Raw genomic sequence first — 14,903 nt, 5'->3', positions numbered from 1 at the left:
AAAGAACACAACTACCATGATTTATGTATGTAGCTATATTTTATAATTTTTTGCATGTTATAGTTACAGACCAAGCTCTTGGCTGCCCTTCTGAAGTTGTACCTGGTAAAACAGGTTAAACCAACAGAGCGTTTACAAAACGACATGGAGTAACCACAGTCTTGATACCAGATCTGTTGTATTTAACTTCAACATGACTTAGGTAGACAGTCCTTATAATTTTGTGTCATTTCAAAGACAGAGGTAAGTACATTTTTCCAGTGTACATGGAGGCCTCTATTTCTTAAGAAATAAAACACAAAATTAGATATAAAGTGTAAGAAATTGACGCTTGTCTCTAAAACAATCATACTTAAGAAAGAAGTACACCAGGGGCTGAGCAAAGTCAGATCCCACACCACTGAGGAGATAGGCAAACGGTGTGTACTCTGAATTTAAGTGACTAGGGAACCATATAATAAAATATGGAGTAGTTATTCCATCAAGGGTTTTTTTTTTAATTTTTTTTTTTTTGAGAGAGAGAGAGAGAGAGAGAGAGAGAGAATTTTTAATATTTATTTTTTAGTTCTTGGCGGACACAACATCTTTGTTGGTATGTGGTGTTGAGGATCGAACCCGGGCCGCACGCATGCCAGGCGAGCGCGCTGCCGCTTGAGCCACATCCCCAGCCCCCTCCATCAAGGGTTTTTAATATTACTTTTCTAATTCAAGCTCAGTATCTGAAACAGAGATAATCTTCAAAATTACATTTACTCATGTTTTCTAGCCATCATTCGGATTTCTAAGTATTTCTTCTGCAGGAGAAGAAAGAGATATAAAGATCTATGTCCCTGTTCTACTTTTAAATCCTCAGGGACTGGCACCATGTTTAGAATAGAGCAAGTACTTAACCAATTGTTTAGAACAGATGAATAATCTAGCCTGTATATCAAGAATCCATTTCTCTGTTCTGGGCCTAAATAGACAAATGATGGAATAAATACTTAACATTAAAGCAGTTAACTCATAAATATTCTCAACAAGAAACAACAGAGAGAAACTTGGAAATGTACCATTTTCCAACAAGGCTAGTTGGAATTTTTTAGCTGTCTGATCTGATTTAGAGATAAGTCTTTCTTCATTTTCTTAAGTCTTTCCCCACCCCCCCCCTCAGTGCTGGGGACTGAACTCAAGGCACTTATCACTGAGCTACAACCCCAGCCCTTCTTAAAATTTGTATTTTGAGACACATTTTCACTAAATTACAGAGACTAGCCTGGAACTTGCAATCCTCCTGCCTCAGCCTTCTGAGTAAATGGGATTACAGGCATTCACCACTACCCACAGCTCTTCAGTCTTGCTAATTCTACAAGATATGAAAAAATGGTCCTCTTTGGTACCTAAATTTTCAAGAGAAAATAAACTGTTTTCCCTCCTTGGCTAATTGTCAAATTAGCCCTAAATTGGCAATGTAGACGTCTAACCCTAACCCTCCTTATTTCTGCTAGGCAATATGATATCAAATTCTCTGCTGATCTTTACTCCTCTCTCCTGAAAAAAGGCAAAAAACAAACACTACTACCAATGTTACTATAATACAGCACATTACAGGATTAATACCAAAAACCAACAAGGTAAGACAGTTATAGAACACTTCACTCTACAATAGGAAAATATACATTCCAGTGCCCACAGAACAAATAAAGACAGACAACACCCTCAGCCATCAAACAAACCTCAAAAAATTAAAAGAAATGAAATCATAGGATGTATTCTCCAATCATAATGAAATCAAACTAGAAATCAATAACACAGAAATAACAGGAAAAGCACCACTTAGAAACTAAACAATACACTTCCAAATAATCCACAAGTCAAAGAGGGAGTCTTCAGGGAAGTTTTCAAAGATATATTTAGTTGAAAGAAAATGAAGCATTCTGGTATCAAAATATGGGGGACACAGGTAAAACAGTGAGGGAAATGTATAGCTAAAATGCATAGATAAAAAAAGAAATGTCTCAAACCAATAATCTAAGCTCCTATTTACTGAACCGAGAGCAAACCAAACTGAACTAAGCAGATGGAAGAAATAATTAAAGAATAGATACAAAATAAAATGAAAACAGAAAGCAAAGGATGAAATCAATAAACAAAGAACTATTCCTTGAAAAGACGAATAAAATTGACAAACTTTTGTAAAATGAATAAAGAAAAAAGATATAACAGTATCAAGAATGAAATGGGCTATATAGACCCTGAGACATCAAAATGATAATAATACTGTTCTACAGACATGAAATTGACATCTTTAACAAAATGGGCCATTTTCTCAAAAAACAGAAACTACCACAACTCACACAATGTGAAATAGATCATTTCAATAGCTTTTAACTATTAAGGAAATAGAATTTGGAATTTCAGAACTAGCAAGAAAGAAATCTCCAGGCCCTAATAGTTCACTGGAGAATTCTATGAAATGTTTAAAGAAAACTTAACCCCAGTTCCATACTCTCTTCCAGGAAATAGAAGAGGAGTGAACACTTCCTAATTTGTTTTTACAAAGCTGATATCATCCTGATACCAAAATAAGCATTAAAATACAAAAAAGAGGAGCTGGGGCTAGAGCTCAGTGGTAGCGCACGTGCCTGGCATGTGTGAGGAACTGAGTTCGATTCTCAGCACTGCATATAAACAAATAAAGGTCTATCAACAACTAAAAAAATTTTTTAAATAATAATAATACAAAAAAGAAACTAAAGATCAATACCATTCATGAATATTGGCACAAAAATGCTTAATAGAACATAATGATATATAAAAATGATTATATACATGACCAAGTGGGGTTCATTCCATTTGGGTCTATTCCAGATATTCAAGACTAGTTCAGTATCTGAAAAATTTGAGAGGAACTAAATTTTTACAAACAAGAATGAAAGCTCTTCACTAGTATAATTATATATTGGGCAAATTTTCGAATGCCTACTTTTTCCTTCTACCAATTCCTGTCTCTTCTGTGTCAGATGCTGAATTTTACTACAATGTTCTGTCTAGTGGAAACAATCAATGCACCAATTTTGGCTTTCACACAACCCATCACCAGAATCAAAGTGTGGTTTTAATCTAGAGATTCAAATTTATGTTACAGAGACCTTTTTCTTGACTACCCACCACTGGATAAACAGTGAAATATACAGGTTTAGTAAGAAAACAAAGGATGAACGTGGAAGTCAGTCTGAATTCCAGCACAGATTACACAGTTACACAGTCCATACTCTCTTCCAGGAAATGGAAGAGGAGTGAACAGCTTTTCTTCAGTGTGAACAAAAACACCTAATGAGAACAACTTACAGGAGGAAAAGGTTCAGTGTAGCTCTGTTGCTTGGGCATGAGGTGAGGCACAAGGGTGTGGTTGAGGAAAGCTGCTCAGCTCGTGGCAGCTGGCAGACAGAAAGAGGAGGGACCAATGTCACTTCTAATAGGCCAACATCACTTCCCCCAGTGTCCTACTAAAGGCAGTCAGCCCACCTCTCAACAGCTAATCATCCAGGAGTCCATTTCGAATTATTAATCCATCAAGTGGACTAATCCACCGATAAGGTGACAGTGCTCATAATCTAATCATTTCACCTCTGGACATTGCTACACTGGATATCACATATCAAAAGCTCTTCTGGGGACACTTCATATTTATAATTCTCAGCACAGATTCTCACTCCACCTTCTACATGGAAGCAGCAAGTCTGTCAGATCTGCCCTGCAGGTTCTGGAATGAGGGTCACTACTTCACCATCTTGCTTTGCCTCTTGTAAAAACAGCAGTGCCGAAAACATGACACAGATGATGGGCAGTGCTTTCCAAGGGCCTTTACATTCTGATGGCAAGGGTCATTTCCACGGGAATGTAAGACTGCCCAAATCCAATCAGCATTTAGGAGCAACTTCTGAGCTTCTCACTCTTCCGAGGCAACAGCGGCAGCATCCTCTCAATGGGAAGCATTTTTTCCAACTCAAATTCCCAGAGAAATGTGTCCCACGCTAATCCTTTCTGAATCCTGCAGTGATGAGTTTACACAAGGAAGAGGATACTCACGTGTGTGTGTGATAACTGGCTACTGGATGATCCAGTTCTCTTTAAAATAATTACATGGGATGCTGGGGTAAAACTTACTGGTAGAACACTTATGTAGTATGTGCAAGGTCCTGAGTTCTATCCCCTCACCAAGAGTTCACATGCAAGGACACTCTTCTGTTCAGAAAGTGTGGTAATACCAACAGCACTCATTGGAGACTTGCTTTTGGTTTGTTTATTTATTTAATCTTTTTCAATCATGACTGAAGTGTGTCCCAGGACTTTTAGGTTAACCTGAGAAACCACCCAGAGAGAATGCCTGTCCCCGTTCAGGGTGACGGGGACCCAGAAACCCTTCCGCTGAACCAGTTTCCATTGACAATGACCTTTTTATCCCATACTGATCTACACAGATACCCACTATCCTCATCTCAGAAGAAGAGTTCCCACTGACACAGAGTGTTCTTCAAAAGCTCCAACCTGAGAACAAGAGAGACGCACTGTGTGGAGTGGAAGGTGTGACTTCTACAGGGACCACTTTCTAGGAAAGCCTAGAAAGCCGTTCTGTCCTACTTACATAGGCAGCTTCTCCTTCCCTGAGATTCCTAGCCCCATAATAGAAGAAAAACTGAAAGACACTAGTAGTGTCCACCCATAAAAATTAAAAACAGATATTAAACTTCTATTGCAGGATATCAACAAAAAATGTAATCATCTACTTGAATGATTCAAATCAGTGGTCCAGCATGCACTGAAATTTAATAAGCTGCTTTGCTTCAGAATAACTGCTGCATGGGGCTTGATTTAATTAATCTCAGCAGGCTTAAAAAAAACCTCCCAAGAAGTCAAAATGATCAACTTCCTTCAGATGTACTACTATGGAAATATCAGAAACTATGCTCTGAATCAAACATTCGTAGGCAGTGGTGCTGGTGAGGTGCTCTGGCCTGGATAAGTGTCCCCAAAAGGTTCACATGTAATACCAGTCTGTGGTACTACTGAAAGGTGGTGGAACCCATAGGAAGTTGGACCTAGAGGAAAAAGTAGGTCATTAGGGGCATGTTCTCCAAAGGAGACACTAAAATCCTAGCCCTTTCTCTTTTTGCTTCTAGCTGCTATGAAGTGAAAAGCTTTGCTCTACCACATGCTCTCCACTATGATATACTACCTCAGCAAAGGCCTCAAAGCCAGGAGCTAGTCAAACATGGACTGAAACATCTGAATCTAACAGGAAACACACACACACACACACACACACACACACACACACACGTCCTTTCTTCCTTATAAATTGTTTATCTCAGTATTTTGTTATAGTGACAGAAAGCTGACTAAAATAAAGTTTGACCTGTCTACCTCTGAGCATTTGAAGCCTACAATGTGGTAAATTGAAGATATGACCTTGTAATGCTAAACTAGTCATGTTTTTATGTACTGTCTAAAAGCTCCTGGGTCAAACCTCATTAAGAGTAAGCTGTTTGTATGAAAAGGTCAGATTACAAATAAGGATTAGAAAAAGCAGGAAGTTCTTGCTTCCTCACAGAGATCACCTCAGAAGGAAGTGCCCAGAATGCTCTTTGCCCTGAGTATTTTCCCCAATTTTGAGGGGAGCCCTAAGAACACAGCTGGTCCACCAGCAGAGCAGTTAGATAGGAGAAGAGAGCAGGGACTGACTGAGCTACAAGTACCTTATTCTAAACCGAACTTCTCTGAAAACAGAAGCTTCTATCCTGGAAGGAAAAGTCTAGAAGCAGTTTCCTTCCACCTTCTCTCATTCAGCAGAAATTCAATGAGAGAAGATGAAGTAAGGGGAGGGCAGAGGTTAGCACAGCCCCAGTTACTGTTGAGAATGAACCTTGGGAGAATGTACTCAATGGCAGCACCTTCCCCTGCCCCGCCACGTAGCATCAGGAGCCAAAGTGACGAGGGCTAACTAGGGCTGGGGGGCGGTGGCAGGAAACAAAAACATTCTGCAGTGTTCCTCAGAATTTCAAGAGCTGAGCTTGGAGAAGGTCTCTGCCTTTAGATGGCTTAACATTCAGCAAAACAGTTTATTATCAATGCTGGTCAGTGAGGTCAACAGAGGGAAATACTGTCATGCGTCACTAAATGACGGAGGTGTGTTCTAAGAAGCACATCAACAGACAGTTTTCTCACGGTGGGAACATCAGAGAGTCCTTACACAAACGTAAGGGGTGTAGCCTACTACACACTTCAGCTATATGGCACATACTGTATATATGGCATGGCCTATTGCTCCTAGGGCTGAGATAAATAAAGAACACAAGATTCAAACAAATGGGAGAGAAAATGATGCAACAAAAAAACACCGTAAATGCAAAACCTGTGAGCTGCTGCCAGTGCCTCCTGTGCCACACAGCCACATTTCAGTCAACAACTGCATTACTGGATAGTGGCTTCATAATATCACATCACCTAGTTACATTGTAGCCGTCTAGGCTACACTCCAATATTCACATTAATGCAAAAAAATCACCTAGCCATAGAGTTCTCAGAATCAATGTTAAAATGTTCAAAAGAAGCTTCCATTTTCCTCTTTCAGGATTCCCCTGTTTAATTCAGACAGTGGGGCCAGGACTCTGACAGTCAACCTATACACCTCATTCCACCCCACCCCAGATCAGCAGAGCACTTCATTCTGGCTCCATCACAGGCCAACACACCCCCAACAGGCCTGGGCAGAGAATGGGGACCCGGATGTCACAGAGGGAAGAGTCCCTTCTTTTTCTAGGAAGCAGTAGGAACCCACAGTTCTGGCAGAGCAGCCCGAGGACATGTGGACAGATGCTCTAAGGCCAGAGTTGAAATCAACTTGGTAAAACAAGAAGCCTCTTCATAAGATGAGCTGAGCAGTCTGCTCTAGGGATTTCAGATTTATTTTAGAAAAGTCAAAAGTAGAAAAAACATAGAATGTGGGCCTGGCAGATCTTAAAATGACCCTACTTTTTAAAATACCTTATTTATTTTGTGCACATTTTAGATTACTTGTTAACCTCCGGTTTCTTTTTTTAATTAAAAACTTAATTTTTCTCATTGAAATACATATTCCTTTTGGATAAAACTAAACCTGCAGATATTAATATACCCCTTTCTTTTTTGTTTCAAAGAAGGTTGGAGGGATGTTATTTCAGAAGGATCCCTGGAACATTTAAGCAAGGGCCATTCCTTTGAAGGCCTGTATTTCTAAACCCTATTCAGTCCCTGGGTAAAGCAAGTGATAATGGCTAAGACCACACAATGGAAGTTAGTCTTTACCATAATACTGAGCGGCCTGTGTGCTGGCTATACAAAAGTTTCTCTAGCAGTGGATTTTTGCTTAGTAATTGGGCAGCAGAACACATACAGTGAATCAATTCTTTCCATTTACAATACACATTTAAATGTACTAGGGCCAGTCTAACAGTAAACATCTGCTAATTATCGGCTTACACCACAAAACAAAACCAAAGACAGAATCTAAATTTTCCACAGATAGAGAACAAAATCATAAACTCGATATGAATTCACATATTTCTCAGTTATGTAATTAATGTGACCACAGTACCAGGACACTGATTATGCACCCAAATCAATTAGAAAGCAGCAGCACTCAAACCGAGTCAAAGGCTTCCTCCACTTTGGGTCACTTACTCAAATCTTATAGCTTTGCGCACACTCCATATTAATAACTTGTCAGGATATCTTAGGATAATTGCAGCATGGGGTTTGATTTAATTAATCTCAGCAGGGTTCAAAGAAGTCCCATGAACTTAACATGAAAAAATGTCCTTCAGATGTTCTATTATTAAAAGTTAAGTAATTATGTCACCACAAAAACCAGGTATAGAGAAGGCTGCCCTTATAAATAGAAACCAAAAGAAAGGGCTGGGGCTGCAGTTCAGTGATACAGTGCTTGCTTAGCATTCATGAGGCCCTAGGTTTGATCCCCAGCAGGGGGAAAAAAAAAACAGAAATACTTTATCCATGCTGACAGAGAGAAATTCGTCACAGAAAAGGAATAAAATTGCTAGCTTAGTGTTTGGCGCAAAGCAGGTGCTCATCAACATTTGCTGAATGAATAAAACAATGAATGAAGGTGGAATGAATATGTATGACAGGATAATATATGCAATAAGATTATACATTCCTTCAAATAATGTTTAGAAATACATAATTTATAACACAATGACATTTAGATCCTAGAAGATAGATCAGTTGCCAAAGAGAGGCCAAGTCTGGAAATAATTTGAAAACTTTGTTACAAATGATGGTTTAGAAAAGGTACCAAATCCTAGGGCACCTGATTGACTTGAACATTTCTATGTACATTGTAAAGCACTGGTACTTCAGATCTTAGGCCCTTGTTCTCCACTCATAGCACCATCTTCTGAATCCTTGCTCCTAAAGAATGCTCAGAGGATTGGATCCCCACAGCATTGGAACCATTTTACTTTCCAACTCTCAGAACATGGCAAGACACCACTATAGATCTGCAAACTGACGTGCATCAATCAACATGGTTGATTCTCAAAGGAAATGGCACCTCCATTGCTTCTAATCACAAAACCACCACAGCCTCTGTCAGCAGGCCTGTCCTCAGCACTTCCTATGTGCCAGGGATGTTCTTCTAAGAACTTTATATAGACCCATTCAGTCCTCACAACAGCCTATGACAGTGGTTCCCAAACTTGATTCTACCTGGAAGCTGTCAAACATCCCAAAGTCTAGGTCATGCCCAAAACCAATCACAGGGTTTTTTGTTTGTTTGTTTGTTTGTTTTGGGGGGTGGCGTGGAATAGACCTCAATTTTTTAAAGACTCCTTCAGCTGCCCTGACTAGGTAATGCCAACGTGCAGCTAAGCTTCTGAAACCCTCAGCTGAGAGATCCGGTATTACAATGGCTGAACGAATGTGTCCCTCCAAAATTCACATATTGGAAGTGATTAAGTCATGACGGCTCCTGATGAATGGGATTAATGCTCTTACAAAAGAGGCTTCAGAAAGCTATCTGGTCCTTCCATCTTTTCTGCCATGAGAGGACACAGTGTTGGTCCCTTTTTGCCCTTTTCACCCCTCCTGCTATTTGAGGATGCAGCAAGAAGACCCTCACCAGACATCAAATATTTATGGCTTAAGCTTGGGCTTCTAAGCCTGCAGAACTAAGTTTCTCTTCTTGATAATTACCCAGGCTAAGACATTCTATTATAACAGGGAGAAGGGAATAAGATAGATACTGTCTTTGTTTTTCAGATATGATAACTAAGGCACAGAAAGGTTAAGACCTTCACAAGGTCACACAGCTGATACAGCAACAGAGACAAGCAGATTGCCATACAACTACTAAACCAAATCATGGCAGCTTTGGGTATTCCAGAAAGAGGTTATACAGTGGCATGAAGCAAGGTGGACAAAATAAACTGTTAGGACATACACTGGGAAAAGAAGTACACAAATATGGATGACTGTTGACTTGAGGGAAACTAACCACCACACAATCAGGAAGGAGCACGGTCACAGGCACAGCCTTTGCAGTTCTCTGCAAAGGTATTCACACAGCAATTAAAAAGTAGCAGTTCCGGAGCTGGGAATGTGGCTCAGTGGTAGAACACTTGCCCAGAATACTCAAAATCCTGGCTTCCATCCACAGCGCTGTAAAATAATTCGGAAAAAAAAAAAAAGAGTTGCTATTTCCAGGTTACCTCCTGAAAGCACCTGCTCTGGAACAGTAGTGCTCAGACATCAGTATGCATGAAGATCACCTGGGAGGCTCATTAAACTACAGAGAGCTGGGAGACACCCCCAGAGTTTCTAATTCAGTACAGCCTTAGAATTTACTTTTCTAACAAGTCCCCAAGCATTCTTGATGCAAGGGCCATGCCTTAGGTGCACAGGATCAGACACATCGACAAGCTGGGGGCTGTAGCCACAGAAGCTATTTGAAGGCCTCTGGTGATACCAAGCTAAAGTCCACCTCCCCACCTCTGTTTATACTGTCCCCAGAGGCTGGAGTACTCGCCTTTGTCAGTGGCTTCCCTGCCTGCTCTGTCCTCCAGGAAGCTTTTCTGGATCTCAGAGCTCTCCTGTGCTCCCCAACACCCTCCGTGTAAACAGAACACCTCACCCACTGCTAGGTTTTTCCATATCCACCTCTCCCACCAGATAAGAAGGGGATCCTCTATGAAATTAATTCTGATTAATTTTCCATCTTCAGCATCTAGAAAGTGTTAGGTATACATTTGTTCCTCCAAATCAGCAATGAAAGTATTATCACACCTGTGATCACAATAGCCATAAATCCACATAATTCCCCAATTAGTCAATTAGTGATGAATTAGAAAGAAGCTTAAACATCACAGGAAAGCGGTTTTTCCCTTGCCTTCCCTGGGAAGGATGGAAATGGAGCCCATTTCTGAAGCATTAGAACCACAGAGTCCAAACACACATGTGGAATATGTTCAGAAGAACAAGCATAAGTTGTTCAAGACTTAAGACCTGTTATCTCCATCTATATCATACATGGTGTCTTGTTTAAGGACACTGTTATAATTTTAACACTCAAGTACAATAGACTGCTCACTGTACCTATTACACAGTATTTTTTTCTTAAAAAAACAGACTGACCGAAGGTCTGACCTGCAATACCAGGAACACATCTCATTGCAGGGCTTCCATCTGGCTGCTGTCAAACAGTAAAAGCTTATTTGCCCTTCCCCTTGCACATGCTCCAGCAAAGATTCCCCTTTCCCAGTTTATTGAAGTCTGCAGTAGGGGTGCTGGGGCAGGTGTGACTAAGAGGGGCAGTGTTAAGAGGGGGTAGCTAATTGGCCTGAGGAAGGTCCTAGAGACCCCTCAGGTTGCTTTCCTACCAAAAATGCTCCAGTCTGGCCATTTGAGGCCTATGTTCTATTTTTTTTTCCTAGGGACAGCTTGCCAATTTTCAAAAACAGACTCTGCCAAAGTGTTAATTTGGGTTGAGGGGACAGGCTGGCCCTTCCCCTCTCCTGGATTAGACAAGTAGAGTTCCTTAACCTTGTGGCTAAATCCTGAAAAGAAGGTACGGGTCAAGTGGGAAAAATTTTGAGACAGGTACATGATCCATGAAATTAGAACATCTAAGCTCTCTTAGATATTTCACAAAGACAGTGAAGGGCCTGCTTCAGGGAAAAGGGTGGGAGTGTTTCTGACCAGGAAATCAGATCCTTTGTAGTCCTGGTTAGACTAGGGACAGTCTGTCATCTTGGACATTGGAATGTGAAGACTATAAGATGGACTATTATCTGCATCTACCTATGTTGCCATCCCAACCACAACACATTGCCAGAACCACATGGAAAAAGCAGCACCATTCTCTTCATTCTGGAGCTTGCCACAGTTCCCCAGGTTCAGAGAGGCAGACAGCACAGTTTATACCCAGGAAAGAGCCAAAACTGGACCCAGAACTCTTCTGAGCCTTCAAGCTCATAGGCCTTGCTGCCCAATTCAGTGCTTTTTCTTCTTCAGCTCAGCAAGTAGGAACCATCTACCTGGTAAAAGGTGTAAAAAGCTTTGTAATAGCTTTTCTGTCTCAGGGAGTCACAGGCTATAGAAGGATGCACATGGATCTCCTAAGCCAGACAATCCTCAGTTCAAGTCTCAGCTTCACCTCTGATGATGGAGCTTTGGGCACCACACAATCCTCATCTGGATACAAAACACGGACAACAATGTGCTCAAAAGTTTCCTCCAAGGGCTGGGATTATAGCTCAGCAGTAGAGCACTTGCCTCGCACATGTGAGGCACTGGGTCCGATCCTCAGCACCATGTAAAAATAAATTAAATAAAGATATTGTGTCCATCTTTAGAAAAAAAAATCTTTAAAAAAAATGTTTCCTGGCTGGGGATGTGGCTCAAGCGGTAGTGCGCTGGCCTGGCATGCGTGCGGCGCTGGGTTCGATCCTCAGCATCACATACAAACAAAGATGCTGTGTCTGCTGAAAACTAAAAAATAAATATTGAAAAAATTCTCTCTCTCTTTAAAAAAAAAAAGTTTCCTTTCTTCTCCCAAGGGGTCCATGGCCACCTGCTACACTCTAGAAGTCTAAGAGAATAATGAAGCCATTACACACAATGCACACCTTAGAGCAGCAGGGTTTAATTCTGCCCAGAAAAGTTGTCCTGGAAGGAGTTGGGCATCATATATAAACAGGACTCTTGTATCTCCCTGAAGGTGCGGGGAATCACAAAGAGGGCACAGGTAGGAACCCAGAGAAGACTGTGGGGCAGGGAGGTGGCAATACAAGAACAGCAGCTACTCTTGCCCTTGACTTGCTTTCTCTCTCATTGCTGTTTGATTTGCAATACAGAGAAGAAAACTGTGTGCCTGCTTTGTACTAATGCATTTCTCTCAGCAAAGGGGAAAACACAAACATCACAGTTACTGATTTTCATATTCCATGTACTTATAAAGTGTGCCTCTAGAAAGCCACGTACCGTTGGTGTTCTTTCCTCACATTTTAGAAATAGTTCTTTCTAAAACATCTAAATTTATATTTCTGTGATATTATGATCCTAATTATGCCATTACATGTCTCAAAAGCAAACATTTAAAAATATTTAGCTTTTACACGGAAAAAAAAAGTGTGAAGGAAAAGGAATGGAAGGGAAGGGAAAGACAGTTTGTCACTTTCAACAGCAGAGAGATCAACCCACCAAGCTATAGAGCCCCATGGGCAGCTCTACTCCTCTGCTGCTTCCCCTTGGATATGTCATTTTATTTCTCTGGGCCACAGATTCTTCATCTGTGGAATGTGAAGTTCTTTCCAGCTACCAAAGTATATAACTTCAATAACAGTCTATCTCGGTATCTGTAAATGTAGAAATACTTACCTCCAACTCTTAGGAGGGTGAAAACTAACAAGGAAATGTTTGATCAAGGCTTCAAGATTGCACAATGAAACAGAAATAAACAAGTCTTATAAAATCACACAGTTCTCAGGGACCCCAAAGTCCATCCAGCTAAAGTGAAACTGAACTTTCACCACACAGGAGATGATTGGCAATGGTCTTTTTTATGACATTTTTTCTTCCTGGCTGAGGGAAAGCAGACAGAAGGCACAGGTGAACTGACAGCCCAGGCACTATCCTCAGGCACTCTAGAGAACACCAGGCATTCCAAATTTTCTCCAGCATAGTCCTATAAGTCCTATAAGAGTTTGTGTCCTCAACAAGTGTACATAGCAGACTAAATAAAACATGTCAAATAATGATCTCATTTCTAAAGCTAAACTCCAAGCATGCCTGAGTTTGAGAGGCCAGTCCTATGGCATGGAGGCTCTGTGCCTAGTGAGAAGAGGGTTTCCACCACTGCATAGCCATGAGAAACCTAGTCCGTTACTTCTCTGAGTTCCCTTTTCTCATTGGTAAAATAGGGACAATGTAGATTCTATATTACAGGGATATAAAGAGGATTTTAAGTGAGTATTAACTACATGTAAACCCTCAGAACAGTGTTTAGCACACAGCAAGTGTTTAATAAACGCTACCTAATAATCATATTAATGTCAGTATTAATATCATTCAACAACTATATGTGCTATTCTGCTTCAGTTAAAAAAAAAGAAAGAAAGAAAAGAAACAGTGGCAAATGGGGAGGTCCTGAGATACAGATCACTCCTGAGGAAATGCAGCTGCCCCCTCCTCCTCAGAATGTCTCCTCCTAGACATTCTGAAATACAGATGTATGCAAGGTAATGGAGTGCTAAATGGAAAGGAGGAAAAGGAACCTAGGGATGCTAAGGGACTGTGAAAAAGCACAACAGAAGGACCAGAGACCAGATGTGCTTACAAGGGCAGCAGGGAGAGTGCTGGAGAAAGCACTTGCCAGGAAAAAGCAGGTAAATGGGAAGAAAGTGCCTGTAGAAGGAGGAGGTAGGGTGGACAGGATGGGCCACCCAAACAAGCAAAGGAGCAAAAATAAAGGAGGATATAATGAACCTTAGAACTGGGAGAGAGGTGAAGAATGGCAAATTAGGGGGCCTAAGAAGGTAGATGCAAATTAAAATATTGGATAAGAAGAAACAGCCACAAGCCACATAAAGAGCCTGCGGATGGGGAAGGGGCAGAGAACAAGGTTCTGCAGCACATGGAGGGTGCATAATTAACCAGAGAACAATGCTGTGAGGAAGTTTAAAAGTGGGGGGAGGGGAGACTAAAAGAGAAACTGGGCGTTTGTTAAGAAAGGTGGGAAAGAAAATAGAGTGGAAACAAAAAAACAAAAAAATTAAAATAGGATGAAATTTCCCTGCCTGTTAGTAAGAATAAAAGAGGGCAATGAACTGGGCGATCTGGAGGAGTTAATAGGGAGGAAAACACTAGGCAACAGAAAATGAGTTGAGGTGCAGACTTGGGAAACCATGGTTACACATGCTAAATAAATATCAAACAATTATTCTATTTATCAATATAATTATCCAACGCTGGGAAGCAACTAACCCAGACTTGCTTGCTTTGATTTTTTTTTTCAATTGGAGGGAGGGAAATTTGCTCCGATCCTGTAACTGCTCAGTCAGATGGGTGGCCCGCCAACACAGGTCACCTGAGTTCCCCCTGATGCTGGCAGCAGCGCCGGCTTCCACCTTCCTGGGACTAATAATTCTTCCACCTCCTGAACAGAAATGGTGCCAAACCAACTCTGCCAGCTCACTCCCTTTCAGTCAAGTAAGGACAGACATCAAGTCCCAAAGTCTTTCTCCTGGAATAAGCCCCAGTAGGGAACTGGGGGGAAAACTTGCTTTCTAAGCCAAGTTCTCCAACCGCATCCCCGACCGGTCCTCTGGAAGCACAGGTCGTGCCGCTGAAGCGAGCGGAGCGTTAAA

At 41.1% G+C, this 14,903-nt stretch overlaps 1 protein-coding gene across 7 annotated transcripts in view; it reads right to left on the bottom strand.

The window, feature by feature from the left end:
* Spata13 (spermatogenesis associated 13) overlaps positions 1 to 14,903 on the bottom strand; it is a 331,833-nt gene that overhangs the window by 134,160 nt on the left and 182,770 nt on the right. The window lies entirely within an intron of this gene.

This window comes from Ictidomys tridecemlineatus, chromosome 6, assembly GCF_052094955.1.
Source record: "Ictidomys tridecemlineatus isolate mIctTri1 chromosome 6, mIctTri1.hap1, whole genome shotgun sequence".
Taxonomy (NCBI): domain Eukaryota; kingdom Metazoa; phylum Chordata; class Mammalia; order Rodentia; family Sciuridae; genus Ictidomys; species Ictidomys tridecemlineatus.
This window is presented reverse-complemented; position numbering and strand designations above follow the sequence as displayed.